Source organism: Mus caroli, chromosome 5 (assembly GCF_900094665.2).
Source record: "Mus caroli chromosome 5, CAROLI_EIJ_v1.1, whole genome shotgun sequence".
In the NCBI taxonomy this organism is placed as follows: Eukaryota; Metazoa; Chordata; class Mammalia; order Rodentia; family Muridae; genus Mus; species Mus caroli.
In genome coordinates this window covers 16,869,236-16,883,438 of record NC_034574.1, presented here as the reverse complement: position 1 = coordinate 16,883,438, position 14,203 = coordinate 16,869,236, and positions in this window count along the sequence as shown.

Below are 14,203 nucleotides of genomic sequence, written 5' to 3'. Positions count from 1 at the left end.
GAAATACAAAGGCAATTGAATGACAGTCCCAATAAGTGGAGTTGGCATAAGTGAATAGCCAGGTAGAACACGACATTCCATCACTAACTTATGCCATATACAATAGAGAAGACTCCAAATGGATCATATCCCCAAATGTAAAACGTAACACTGTGGAATGTCTAGAAGAAAGCCAAACAGGAAGACTCTGACTTGGTAAATGATGTCTTAACCACGACATCAAAACACATCAAATTTGTTGCATCAAAGGATAAAACTACACTTTTCGGCTTTTTAAACTATTATTAATATAAGTAAAATATAAGCTGCAGGATGAGATGGAACATCTACAAAACATATGCAGTAAAGGATTTCTTTATCCAGAAGGTATCAAGTATTCACAACATTCATGAATTTTAAGAACACAACCAATAAGAAAAATTAGGCGAAAGATTTTGCCACTTTAATGAAACAGGATGCAAGAGAGGAAATTTAACATGAGAATACATTCAATACCGTCAATAAAATTAAAACGACAACACTGCACACTAATGCAAGTTGATAAAATTAGAAAATACTTCTAGTCCAAATATTACTAAGGACATAAAGAGACCAGGACTCCCTTATGCCAGCGTGAGGAGAATGTAAGTGCACACATGTCATCTGGGAGAGCAGTTTGTCCGTGACATCATACACCTTGCATATGACTCATCCACTCACAATACTTACTTAAGAGAAATGGAAATCCCAAGTTGTTTATGCAGAATGAATCAAGAAAGATGCTGAGATCAGCATCATTCAAATGAATGACTCATCATTCAAATGAAAAATATAAGCTGGGTCCCTGGCTTAAATTTAGACCATTACAACAAAACCCAAGATGTTACACAAAATACACGTATCATGAGGAAAAGTCCAAGGCACTAATGACTTTGATCTGAAACTTACCCCAAAAGCTCGTGTTTTGATCGCTTGTCCCCCAGCTAGGGGCACTGTTTGTGGATGTTCTGCTAACTTTGGGGGTGGAGCCTAGCTGAAAAAAGAAGGCCCTGGCAGGGAAAGACCTGGAGGGTCTATTAATCCCAGGCCATTTTCTGTCATTCTCTGCTCCCTGGCCCACCATAAGACACACTGTTCTGCTTCTCTGCATCACCATGAGAGACTGCGCCCTCTGAAACCATCCTTCCTCCTTGTTCCTGTGAGTTCCTTTGGCCATACTAATGCACAGGTACTAGTACAGAAAATCAATATCAGTAATGGAATCATTGCTTTGAGTAAACATGGCAAAGCCGGAGGCATCACAATACCAGATCTCAAATTGTACTACAGAAGCATGGTATCAAAACTGCCACATTACTGCCCAGAAACAGACATGTAGACGAATGACACAGAGGAGCCAGAAATAAATGCACAGTATGACTCCCGTGTATCTGTTCTGGTTTGCTTCTCCGCTCCTGTGGAGGAAAGGGTTTGCCTTGCTTCTTACAGTCTGTCATGGAGGGAAGCCAAGGCAAGGAGTCTAAGGCAGGAACCTGGAGGCAGGAACTGCAGCAGTTTCACCTGGCCTTCCTTGATTACTTTTCTTATTCAGCCCAGGCCCATCCTGCCCAGGGATGGCACCACCACAATGATCTGGACCCTCCTACATAAGAAAATACCCCTCAGACATCCCCACGTGCCAGTCTGATAGATACAGTTCCTCAACTGAATTTTCCTCTTCTAAGATGATGCTAGCCTCTGTCACATTGGCAAAAATTAACCATGACTACGGACCTCTTGTCAACTTGACACACAAACATCACTATTAAACCACAACTACATACAACATTTATATCACAATATATAATGTAGTTCAACTTCAAAAACCCAAGTCTTTGTAAAAACTTCAATGCTTTAAAAACTCAAGTTTCCTTTAAAAATCCAACATCTCTTGACTGTGGGCTTTGTATAATCTGAAATAAAGTACACACTGTAATTCAAAAGGGAAGGAAAAAAAACAGGCTGCAATTAAAGTCAGATCAAAGCAACATTCAAAATCTAACAGTGTAAACTAAACAGCTCAATGTTCAACATTGGCTTCTCACCATTTTCTAGGCTCCAAAGAGCTGAGGTAGCTCCACTTCTCCAGACCTGCCATCCACAACACACATAGTATATCCCAAAGGCTCAGGCTAGCTCCACTCAACACCTAATGCAGTCCTTAGTGGTCATCCAAGCATCATCAATATACCAGGGTCTCTAATGAAACTGAGATTGCATCTTCACCATTGACCCCTCCTGGTCTCTTTAGGGACCCCAACTCCACATGGTGCCAAGCCTCAGTTTCTCTCCATGAACACATTCATTCCTAAAAAGCAATACTGTATTGGGGAGTCTTAGGTGTTTCCAAGTTCACCTTTCAACTTGAGATGCAGCCTTGCTATCTCCACTGGACCAAAGCGTCTGTGTGCTAACCCTGAGAATGGTCCCAGAACATTTCATCTCAATGATGCTGGTCTTGTATTAATGACAGCTGAGTTTTTAGTCCTAGCTAACCAGAATCAATTATTCCAGTAAAGCATAGATTTTACTTCCATAGAATCTTAATTCGATATATCACGCAAATGGTCCCAACAGTCTTCCCTCTGAAATGTCACTCTGAAGACAGACCTCTGTTGTCTCCATCACTGCTAGCCTTCTTATTCCCTGAGCCCTCAAAGAATAGCTCATTGAGTTCTGGGCACTCATAATGATGGCTTTTCCACCCCAAAGCTCCAAGTCATTCAACAAGCATCCAAAAAGAGCACAGTTGGGTCCATCACAGAAGTTCTCTTTGGTCTCAGTTTCTGTCCAAGTTTACTTCTGTTTCTGTGATAAAATACAGGTCAAAACAAACTTGGAAAGGAAAAGGTTAATTTGGCTTAGAGGTTCATCATCAAGGGAAGCCAAGGCAGCAACCTCAGGCAGCAACTGGAGCAAAGTCCACAAAGGAAAGCTATTCAGCTGCTTGCGTACTGAGGCTGGCTCAGCTTCTTTTCTTACACAGCCCAGGCCCACTTGCTGAGGGATGGCGCCACCCACAGTGGCCCTGCCCTCTTACATCACTTAGTAATTTTTAAAATCCTCACTTATATGCCTCGGGCCAATCTGATGAAAGCAGTCTCTCAGCGGAGTTTTCCTCATTCCAAGTGTCTTTAATTTGAGTCAAGCTGACCAAAACTAACCAGCATGGCATGGAAATGTAGAATGTTGGATGAAGGCTTCTTCAACAAATGGCGCTTCAAAAACTAAAAACATGTAAAAGAATGAAACCAGACCCCTAGCCTTCACCTGGAAGAAATGCAGTTCAAAAGAGATCAAAAGCCCTACTGAAAGACCTGACACTCTAAAACAGTTAGAGGAAAACATACAATACCTAGGCATAGGCAAGACATTTCTAAAACAGACTCACAGAACTAACAAATGGGGCTGGAGAAGTCAGAAGGCTTGTGCACAGCAGAGAAAGCAGTCTCCAGCGCGAAGAGACAGCCTGCGCGATAGGATGAAACTTTACACACGTGTTACATCTGACAGATTAGTGTTCTAGAGCATGTTTTTTTAAGCTACAACAATAAAACACAAAAAATATAAACTGATCAAAAAGTGGACTACTTGAACTAAATACTTCTTAAAAGAAGAAATGGAATGGCCAATAAATGTTTGGGAAGGTATTCAACATCATTAACTATCAGAGAGATTCAAAGTAAAACTGCATCTTCAGACAGGTGTGGTAGCACAGGCCTTTAATCCCGGCACTCAGGAGGCAGAAGCAGGTAGGTCTCTGTGAGACCGAGGCCAGCCTGGTCTACAGAAGGAGTTCCAGGACAGCCAGGGCTACACAGAGAAACCCTGGCTAATTAAAAAAAAAAAGAAAAGAAAAGAAAAGAAAAGAAAAGAAAAGAAAAGAGCCAACAAAGATGGAGAAAGAGGAGCCCTTTATACATCCCTGTAGGGGGTGTAATCCAACACAGTCGCCAGAGGAGTTTATGTGCAGGATCCTCAAAAAAAAAAAAAAAAAAGTAAAAATATGGGCTAGAGAAATGGCTCCATTTTTATTAATTTCCAATAATGACAAACAATTTGAGTATGCATCAACAAAAGATGTCAGTATTTATATAATAAAGTATAATATAGCAGAGTATGCCTATCAACAAAATAAGTGGCACAATTACAAGTATAGTACAAAGGCATTCTTCAGACTTTAAAAATTGTAAATAAGTACAGTATATTGCTTATGATTACTTGCATGGCAAAAGTATAAAACCGTATGAGTAAGTGCAGATACAACAAGCATATTAGGTAAAGGGATAAGGTTTGAGAGAGAGAGAGAGAGAGAGAGAGAGAGAGAGAGAGAGAGAGAGAGCGCTAGCAGATAGCTCAGTGTTTACGAGTGTTTGCTGATCTTTCGGAGGACCCAGCACCTGCATTGCACATCTCATAACTGGCTGTGACTCTACCTCCAGGGTAGCCCAGGCCCTCTGCTGGCCTCTGTGGGCACCTGCACACATATGTGAATACACCCACAAATGCACACAAGTAACAATTTTTTATCAAACACTAGAAAGAACTTATCAAAGGCATTGGCTCTACCTAAAATACTTTGTCTTTAAGTTTTCAGAAAGTTAATACTTAATGAGTTATGTGCATTCAAAATCTTTGTCTTGTTATCTTTTCTTATGTGAAGATAAAATATTATAGCCAAAATCAAAAGGGGATTTGTTGGGCAGTTTCAAGTGAAGAATAGAGCCATGGTATTCAAAACACTAAGTCTGCAGCTAGCATGGCTCCATAGCGGAGCTGTAGATCATTGGAGCTGAGGAACTTATGTGCCTGGACTTCCTGTCAAGAACTGCGGGGCCAGCTCCAGTGTTGCCGAGAGAATGCAGAATGGGAGATGGGGAGAGGTTTAATCAAGAGGCAGCCACTGGGAAGCTGTGGGAAGCTGGTAAGTGAATGCTCTGCTCTAACCAAGAGAGCCAGAGACAGAGAGACAGAGCTACAGGGAGAGGTGGATGACTAATGACCTCATCGAATGCACAATGTTAATATGCACATAGATGTCTAAGTCCTCACAATCTCTAACAGACACTAGTTGGAGTTAGAAAGGAAACTGGGAAGTCAGAATTAGTTAGCAGCATCTCTGGGGTGACGCCAGGGAGTCACCCTAAATTGTTAAGAATTTTACTAGGGTTTTATATTTCCTCAGATAATTTCAAATTCCTCTCATGTTAAAGATAATAGCAAAAATAAAAGGCATACATTACTTGCTCAGAAGAAAAACAACTCTCTATTACTGAGAGAATTCCAGTGATTACTAAAATGAAAAAAAAAAAACTTATTATAGCTCCCATTTAATCCTGTGGGTACTTATTATAAATGAAATTTTTACGGTTATTTTTATTCCATCATGAATGGAAATCAATGCTGTTTTATGGATATGGCAGGCCATTCAGTGACAAGGGGAAACTCTGACACTCCCCTGTGGCCTTATTACCTGCTCTTGTGTCTGGACCCAACTCTCCCACATTACTGTCAAAGCATCAGAAGACACACTCAACCTGGAAGATATAGCTCTTTACAGAGAGTCCTGGTAGAATATCATACGGGGATGTGTAAATGAATAATGAAAAGCACAGAATATTGTACAGGAAATATTGCCTTAGTAAACCAAGAGACAGGAGCCTAACTTACACGAAGATTATCACCGTAGCCCCTTACTGTCGGTGCTCATGGGGAGCACACACATTGTGATGAGTTAGACTTCTGTGTGCATGTCCATTGTGCACAAGTGCCTCTGTGCATGTGTGCATTCGACGAAGTCATTTCTCTCTCTCTCTCTCTCTCTCTCTCTCTCTCTCTCTCTCTCTCTCTCTCTCTCTCCAACATCTCTCACTGGCCTAGACTTTTCCAACTAGTCTAGGTTGGCTGAGCAGTGAGCCCCAGTGATCCACAGGTCTCCAGCTCTCCAGCCCTGGTATTAGAAGCACACACTGCCATGCCTAACTTCTTCTTTTTAAATGTGAATATTTGATCTCAAATCCAAGTCCTCATGCTCGCAATACAAGCACTTTTACAAATTGTCCTCCAACCCCAAGACAGACCTTTTGAACAGAGACTAAATGCACCCCCTTAAAGGCTGGGGAAGAGCCCAGGCATTGTGACTTCTAACACAATCTCTTCTGCATTCATACTTCTGTTGATTTGAATTCCTCTCCATGTCCTAACTATAGCAGAATACTTAAATGCTAGCATCCTCTGTGTTCTGAGATGGGTACTGCAGCAGAGGATGATTGCCATCTTTGGGCTTCTCTACCTAAAATGCATCTCCCAGACAAATACAGCCCTCCACCGCAGGAAGCCAGCTCGCCACAATCCTACAAGTTAGCCACCTCTCAGATTTAAAAAGATGGGGGAAGCGGGACGTGGTGGCGCATGCCTTTAATCCCAGCACTTGGGAGGCAGAGGCAGACGGATTTCTGAGTTCGAGGCCAGCCTGGTCTACAAAGTGAGTTCCAGGACAGCCAGGGCTACACAGAGAAACCCTGTCTCGAAAAAAAAATCCAAAAAAAAAAAAAAAAAAAAGATGGGGGAACTCTGGACTTCTCAATGATCAGCACTGTGATAGGCATTTAGATATTTATCTCACACACAAAAAAGTAATGTTCCTGAAGTGGTTCTCATTTTAGGAAGTTAATACATTTCTAATGTAGAGGCTAGGATATTTTTCTGGGTGACTAAAGAATGCATTCTGTTAGAATGACTTTGCCAATCACTTTGGTAACTAAACTTGTCAATCTGACTCCATCAGCCATCGAGTCAGTAATATGGTGGCACAGGTTCCAAGGCTCAGGTTCCTGTGAGACATTTAATCTACAAACTAGTCCATAGACTTGCCCTAAATTCTGATTTACACAAACGCTAATATTTGATACCTTTAAGTACCTCAAATAGCACCTTGTGCCTATCGTGCCCTCTGCTGTCATGATAGGTAAGTCTTCACCAGGAGAATGGACCTGATTCTTCATGAAAAGAGACACTCAAAAACTAAGAGATAATTAAATATATTATGATTTTCCATTGCACAGGGATTTTTGTCTCAAGTTTTTATGACCTCCTGGGCTGCTTAGGATTAGGGTAAATCAAGTTTTGTGACTCTATAATCATACAATTTGATATGCCCTTTTAGAAAAGGAAAATTAGGACAAAAGCATTTGTTTTAAATGAGAAATAAAATCATAACCTATTATAAATTTGTCGATTTTTGAAGACCAATACGAGTCAAATATCTGGAGCTGCCAGATTTCTTAAAGAAAGATGGACCAGAAACATAAAGATGTCACGTGGTAGGTTAGGAAGCATAAAGTAGGAAACTTTACCCACAGAAGAAACCTGTATTTATTTGAAAAACCTAATAACTTTTAAATTTAATTAATTAACTAATAGATCAAAAGCAGGGAATGCCAAGCAATACAAACACAGAAAAACACCCTCAGACACATAATTAAAATCTCAGAAAACTTATCACTGAGAGCAGAGGTCTTACGCTGTCCTGCAAACTAACAAGCGAGTCTGCCCCCTACCCGACCCTATCTATATATCTTGGGTCAGAGACAAGCAACTAAATTGCCAGCACAGAAGACAGCATAAGCTTTGTGTCTTAGTTGGTCACGCTGCTCCTCTTGTGGATGCAAAAGGCTGCCACAAAGGGAGGGAGTACAGCAGACAGACCATTGGGCTTGCATCAGGGCTGAGGATCCCTGAACCTAAGAAACATGTCATTCAAAGGGACTGTTAGCACATCTGTCCAGTCTCTGCTCTGGAGTACTACACTATCTCTCTCATTTGCAGTGAAAAACACTCAGTTCTGGAGAGAGGCACCATCTCTTTTTTTCCTAAGATTCTTATTATCTCAAGAACCCCTGACAAGATAATCCAGACAAAGCTGTCACACATGTACAGAGACATGTAGGCCCATGGAGAATATCCTCCCAAAACTTCAGTGTTAATCACCTATAAACTGGTCCCTAGCCCATCTGCAAGCCTGTTCCAGTAACTGAAGAACTGTTCTTCAGCACCACACATCTTCTCCTGCATCAAAACCAGGGCTGTGGTGAGATTTCAACATAGAGTTAGTGCTTTCCCCTACACCCACTCCATTCTCAGCCCACCCTTTTCTGTCTCACCCCCTGCCTATCAAAACACCGTTCCTATATCAAACATTGTCTTGTGGCTTGGCTTTGACACTGTGGGCCAGAGTTCCCCTGGGATAACTTCTCCCACCCCTGTTGTTTGTGGGGTGATGCTTCGGCTCTGATGGGAGCTTAGGTAGCCCAAAGCCTGACTGACCAACACCTTGGAGCAGGGCTGACTGTTGCCAGGGAAACAGGATGCCTACTTCTTCCTGCAAAGCCATTGTCTTCTGGCCAAGTTCTGCACCCCAGGGAGTGAACTGAGCCGGGGTGTGTAGAACCTGGCTCCAGCAGAGAGATACTCCTTCTAGTTCTCATTGCTAGCTGCCTTGCCCTAACCTGCACTGGTTCAGAATTTACACCCAGCCTGCTCACTTCCAACCCGTTTTTCAAGATCTTCTCAAAACACAAGCATGGCTCTACTGCCTCCTGCCTAGACCTTTCCAGAGTTCACACTGCCCGTAGACTAGAACACATTATTCTCAGCATGACCGGCCAGGCTGACCTGACCTGACTCTGCCTGCCTCTCCTCCACCAGGGCCTTCCTCCTGCTCTTTGTCCCTCCAGCCTGCATGCTTATGCTGACTCCTCTCATAGCATCCTTATGAACTCTGGCTTTCCCCATCACACCCACGTCCCTGATGATTGACACCTCTTCCAGGTCTGGAATAGAGTTTTATTTGCATATGTTCATATGGATTACTTCCTTTTAGAGCACTTACCCAAGTTTACAGTTGTATTTTTACAAATGTGTTTATCTAACCAAGTTCTGTTCTTTATTGGGCTACAAAGGCAATTTGCCATTGTAGCCTCCATGACCTCCACACTGTATTTGAAATATTGACGGTTAGAGCAACACGTGAATACATAAGTGCATCCAATAAAATTAACTATTTATAAGCCTTATGTCGGGACTGGCAAGATGGCTCAGTGGGTAAGAGCACTGACTGCTCTTCCAAAAGTTCAAATCCCAGCAACCACATGGTGGCTCACAACCACCCGTAATGAGAACTGATGCCTTCTTCTGGTGCATCTAAAGACAGCTATAGTGCCTGAGAGAGCGGAGTTGACCGGAGCAAGTGGGGCTGATCAGAGTGAGCAGAGGTTCTAAAAATTCAATTCCCAACAACCACATGAAGGCTCACAACCATCTGTACAGCTACAGTGCACCCATATACATAAAATAAATAAATAAATTTTTTTAAAGCCTATGTCCTTGAACTAATCATTTAATATTAGTCTATTTATAATATTGGAGAAATAGCATCTACTTACAAAACTGAGGATCAAATCCCCCCCCCAGGCTATATGTACCTCAAGGCCATGCCTGGCTTTTTGCATGGATGCTGATAATTTAGATTAGGTTTTCATATTTGTGCAGTGCTCTTTCTTACTGAGCCATCTCTCCAGCTCCAAAGTAAGTATTCCTATTTAAAACAAAACTCCTTAAATTCAAAACACAAATGATTACTGGGAAACTATGTTTGGTACACTTACCACAGAGAAAACATTATTAATCCTCACATGTTCAAATATTTTGAAGCTGATATTAGCAGGAATGTTAGAGGAGTAACACTCTTGGATTTAAGGCCGACTCAGCGAGGTAGAGTCCATGCCTGACACTGTGACTGAGAGGAACGCCTCAGAGTACCGAGGCCATGGGCCTTAGGGAAACAGTTCTTGTATTCTGCTAAGTGAATATAGCAATAAAATGACTGCTAATGACACATTGCTATATCCATAGATCAATGCCTCACTCAACCCTCACAGAGAAGATTCTCACAGTATTTAACAGAGACCCACAACTGAGCATCCTACAGGATGAGACTTTGAAGTGCTTAGCCCTGAGTAGCATGTCTTTATCACACTCATTCCCTCCAGGTTCTATAAGCAATATAGAATCTATAGGGAACAGAGGGTAGAAAGATCTGTAAGAGCTATGGACTGACTTCAAGGAAACTGTTCTCCCAACAGCAGGGCGATGCAGATGTGAACTCAGAGCTTGTGACAGCAGCAGGAGACCTGCACAAGCCTGAGCCAGGCGAAGGCTCAGTGTGGAGACAGAGCAGACACAAAGCTTCATTCCTGCCAAGGAAGCTACTGGGAGAGGAAGTGACACAGGGTGGATGGACCCCACCCCAGGGCAGGCCCATGCTCACAAGTAGCTGGCCAACATAAAGCAGACTGTGTGCTTTGGATTATTTGAGTTTGTCTTTTATTTTAAAAGAGAGAATCAACATGAACTTGTTGGGGGAAAGAGACAGGAGGAGTCAGGAGACAGGAAAGAGTATGATCAAAATGCATTTGTTAACTTTTCAAAAATAAATAAAAACAAAAATTGAAGGCAAAACAATAAATGAAAAAATTGAGGAATAAGCAAAAACCATGAATGAATAATTAATGGAAACCTTTGAGGTGGCTCTTAAATATATGGAACTATATCCACCTTCTCTCATAATAGGAATGCAGATTAAACCTCACAGAGCTGCTACTCCTTATACCTGTCAGGATACAAATTCAGAAACAGAGCAATGTAAATTTGGATGGGCTATTAGACATAGACCCCTTTATTCTTGGCTGTTGAAAAAGCAACGTGATAGGAATCTAACTTGCGGGCATGTCCAACTTTCTGACATTGCCACGGGGCATCCACAAAGTCACTGCTCTCTAGAGTTGTTCAACCAAGCTACAAAAATAATCACACACACACTTGTGCATTCACATATACCACACACACACACACACACACACCTTACCATGGTTTAAGTTTATAATTTTTGTTGAACCACTCATAACCACCTGCAGCAGCATGCTGCCCACAGACCAGGCCACAGTGGACATACCAAATGGAGAAGACTATGGCAGTAGTTTTAAAAAACTGCATATGGGTTTGGTCTGGTAACCCAGTAAATAGAAACACTTCCAAAAGCATGAAATTCTACATGGGCAGATTGCAGCATCATTTGTAACTACAAAATACTAGCAACCATTTAAATGCCCAAACATGGGTGATTATTTGAACACTTCATGGCACATACACATGATGAGTCATTTGGCTATAAAGGAGAATGAAGATCTCTGTGAGGTAATATGAGATGACTTCCCTAAGATAGGGGCATGTGAAAGATGCTAACTGCATAAGAGCATAGAGAACATCTCACTCCGTGTTTTTTAGCTGTGCAAGAAGAAACATAGGGAGAGCAGAAAGTCCCGAGGTGGTTTCCTGGAGCATAGGTAGAATAAATAGGTGGAGGGAAAGGGGGAACACTCCTGAGGCTGTGTGCCATTTCCACTATTTGATCATCTTAATGTTCTACAAATTCAAAGAGTAAAACTGAAGGACTGGAGGATGGCTCAGAGTCCTGAGTTCAGTTTCCAGCAACCAAGTCAGAATGCTCCCAACTGCCTGTGATTTCAGCTCCAGAGCATCAGCACCCTCTTCTGACCTCTGTAGGCATATGCACACACATGGCATACAGATATTCAGACACACATGAAAATTCTTAAATAAAAATAAAAAATAAATCTCCTATTTAAAAAAGCAAGCCCTGAGAATCCTTCTGGTTTCCATCTGCACCCCAGAGCTGACCCTGTGCCACAGCTCTCCATACCCAAATCCTCCCGGAGAGAACTGGTCTCCCAGGAGTTCTGACACATAGGCTTGCAAGAGGAACAAGCCACAGTCAGAGACAGCAAGGCCAGCTAACACCAGAGATAACCAGATGGCAGGAGGCAAGGGCAAGAACATAAACAACAGAAACCAAGGCTACTTGGCATCATCAGAACCCAGTTCTCCCACCACAGTGAGCCCTGGATACCCCAACACACCAGAAAAGCAAGGTTCTGATTTAAAATCACATCTCATGATGATGATAGAGGACATTAAGATGGACATAAATAACTCCCTTAAAGAAATACAGGAGAACACAGGTAAACAGCTTGAAGCCCTTAAACAGGAAACACAAAAATCGCTTAAAGAAATGCAGGAAAACACAACCAAACAGGTGAAAGAATTGAACAAAAACATCCAGGATCTAAAAGTGGAAATAGAAAAAGTAAATAAATCACAAAGGGAGACACCCTGGGGATAGAAAACCTAGGAAAGAGATCAGGAGTCATAGATGCAAGCATCACCAACATAATACAAGCTATAGAAGAGAGAATCTCAGATGCAGAAGATACCAGAAAACACATTGACCCAAAAGTCAAATAAAATGCAAAATGCAAAAAGCTCCCAACCCAAAACATCCAGGAAATTCAGGACGCAATGAGAAGACCAAACCTAAGGATGGCAGGTATAGAAGAGAGGGAAGATTCCCACTTAAAGGGCCAGTAAATGTCTTCAACAAAACTATAGAAGAAAACTTTCCTCTCCTAAAGAAAGAGATGCCCATAAACATACAAGAGGCCCACATAACTCCAAATAGATTGGACCAGAAAAGAAATTCCTTCTGTCACTTAATAGTCAAAACACCAAATGCACAAAACAAAGAAAGAATATTAAAAGCGGTAAGGGAAAAATGTCAAGTAACATATAAAGGCAGACCTATCAGAATTATACCAAACTTCTCACCAGAGATTATGAAAGCCAGAAGATCCTGGGCAGATCTCATAAAGACCCTAAGAGAACACAAATGCCATCCCAGGCTACTATACCCAGCAAAACTCTCAATTACCATAGATGGAGAAAACAAGGTATTTCATGACAAAACCAAATTTACACAATATCTTTCCACAAATCCAGGTCTACCAAGGATAATAGATGGAAAAACACCAACACAAGGAGGGAAACTACACCCTAGAAAAAGCAAGAAAGTTATCTTCTTTCAACAAACCCAAAAGAAGATAGCCACACAAACATAAAAATAACATCAAACACAACAGGAAGCAACAATCACTATTCCTTAATATCTCTTAACATCAATGGACTCAATTCCCCAATAAAAATGCAAAGACTAACAGACTGGATACGTAAATAGGACCCAACATTTTACTGCATACAGAAAATGCACATCAGTGTCAAAGAAATACAGTACCTCAGAGTAAAAGGCTGGAAAACAATTTTCCAAGCAAATGGTCCCAAGAAACAAGCTGGAGTAGCCATTCTAACATTGAATACAATCACTATCAACCAAAAGTTATCAAAAAGGATAAGGAGGGACACTTCATACTCATCAAAGAAAAAAAATCTACCAAGAACAACTCTCAATTCTGAACATCTGTGCTCCAAATGCAAGGCCACCCACATTCATAAAAGAAACTTTCCTAAAGCTCAAAGCACACATTGCACTGCACACAATAATAGTGGGAGACTTCAACACCTCACTCTCATCAATGGACAGATCCTGGAAACACAAACTAAACAGAGACACAGTGAAACTAACAGAAGTTATCAACCAAATAGACTTAACAGATATCTATAAAACATTTCATCCTAAAACAAAAGAACATACCTTCTTTGCAGCACCTCAAGGTACCTTCTCCAAAATTGACCATATAATCAATCACAAAACAGGCCTCAACTGACAAAAAGATTGAAATAATCCCGTGTGTCCTATCAGATCACCATGGTCTAAGGCTGGTCTTCAATAGCAACAAAAACAACAACAGAAAGCCCACATACATGTGAAAGCTGAATAATACCTCTACTCAATGATAATTTGGTCAAGGAAGAAATTAAAGACTTTATTGTTTAATGAAAATGAAGATACAACATACCCAAACTTATGGGAAAAAAATCAACAAGGTAGATAAACCCTTAGCCAGACTAACCAGAGGGCACAGAGACAGTATCCAAATTAACAAAATCAGAAATGAAAAGAGATATATAACAACAGAAACTGAGGAAATTCAAAAAATGATCAGATCCTACTTCAAAAGCCTATATTCAACAAAACTGGAAAATCTGAATGAAATGGACAATTTCCTAGACGATGTCAAATACCAAAGTTAAATCAGGATCAGATAAATAATCTAAACAGTCCTATAACCCCTAAAGAAATAGAAGCAGTCATTAA